Consider the following 1,698-nt stretch of genomic DNA (forward strand, 5'->3'; position numbering starts at 1 on the left):
AAAATCTCTATCCCATCCACACACTACTCCTTTCCCCTGCCGAGTGAGTCACGCCTACCCCGAAAGGGAAATGGCTTAATGGTGTAATAAAAATAATAATAATTTCAAAACATTTAAAAATACGTCAACAATTGTCAAAGTGTCTAAAAAATTTTAAAAGCAATGTTTTTTTAATTTTTCAAATTAAAAAAATCAGGAAAAATTTGAATAATTTTGAAAGATTAGGTGACCAGACAAGATTAGAAAAAAAAATAATTATTTTCCTAAGTAACGTGTGAAAATTTTAAATAATTTTTTATTTTGTACAACGTGCTTTAAAATAAAATTAAAGAAGATTTTTAAACACATCAAAGAATTTCCTAAAATTTCGAAAAAGAGTGTAAAAGGTTTTAAAATCATCATTTTTTAATTCGATAACATTATAAATTTTTTAAAAGTGCAAATAATCGAATATATTCAATAAATATTGAGTAGAATTGGTGAGATTGAAAAAGAATTTAAAGATCAGGGGAGTTTTAGAAATGTAGGATAAACTGATTTAAAAAACTGAAAATCCTAAAAATTCCTGTAGAAGAATAAGAAAGATGCGCCAGGAAATTGTGTATAATTATCAGTCTTTAAAATTAAAATTCGAATGATTTTTTAAAAATTACTTTCAGCACATTTCTTCTCAAGCAGAATCCCCGATTTTAATCGCAAGAGGTTCAATTATTTCCAATCAGAATAAATAATTACATAAATTTTGAAAATTCAAAAAAGATAACTTGGAATAAGTACAATGAGATTTAAAAAAAGTTTATTTTAATTATACATAAAATTTTTTTAATTATTTCTAAAAATATGGAAACATTAAAAATTGTAGTATTTAAATACACTTAACATTTCAGACTTTTACATTAAATTTTGATAAGATATAATAGATACGTATGAAAACTAAAGAAATAATAATAAAAGTCGATAAACGAAGAATTTTTTTGGAATAAATTCTAACAGAAAATTAAAAAAAAGATTACAAAACATATTTTATTATTTTCTAAATTGTCTAAAAAGTACGTTAATAACTTTTTGGCTTGTTCTCTTAAAATCCTCAAAAAAATATTAGAAAAATTCGAGTTACTACACTTTTCTGAAAATTTTAAAAAAGCATTCAACATGTGAAAAAATTCACTCATAATCTTTTAAATTCTTCACAGGAATTTTAAGAAAAATAATTTTATCTCCTTCAAATCTTTCTGAATTCCCTTAAAGCTTCTAAAGTTTATTTTTTCGAAATTTTTGAAAATTTACATTTGTAAAAAATTTAAGTTTAAGATTAGATTTGAAGCTCTTCCATTCTTCTAAATATTTCTTGAATTACTGGATTATTTACGTTTTTTAAAACTTTTTAATCTTATCAAATTGAAACATCTTGCTTTAAAATCTTCTACACTCTTCTTTTAAATTTTAGGATATCGTTTGATGTGATTCAAAATCTTTTTGATTTGTTTTAAAGTACATTTTTGTAAATAAAAATTATTACAAAAATTTCAAACGATTATTAGAAAAATAATTCTTTTTTCTAATATTTTCAGACATTCTAATCTTCTAATTTTTAAGAATTATTCAAATTTTTGCTGGCTTTTTGCAAGTTTTAATTATTTTTTAATCGTTTAAAAATTTCTGAATATTTCGTAAACTTACTAAAATTTGAAAGCAAAT

This window comes from Belonocnema kinseyi, chromosome 3 (assembly GCF_010883055.1).
Source record: "Belonocnema kinseyi isolate 2016_QV_RU_SX_M_011 chromosome 3, B_treatae_v1, whole genome shotgun sequence".
Lineage (NCBI taxonomy): Eukaryota > Metazoa > Arthropoda > Insecta > Hymenoptera > Cynipidae > Belonocnema > Belonocnema kinseyi.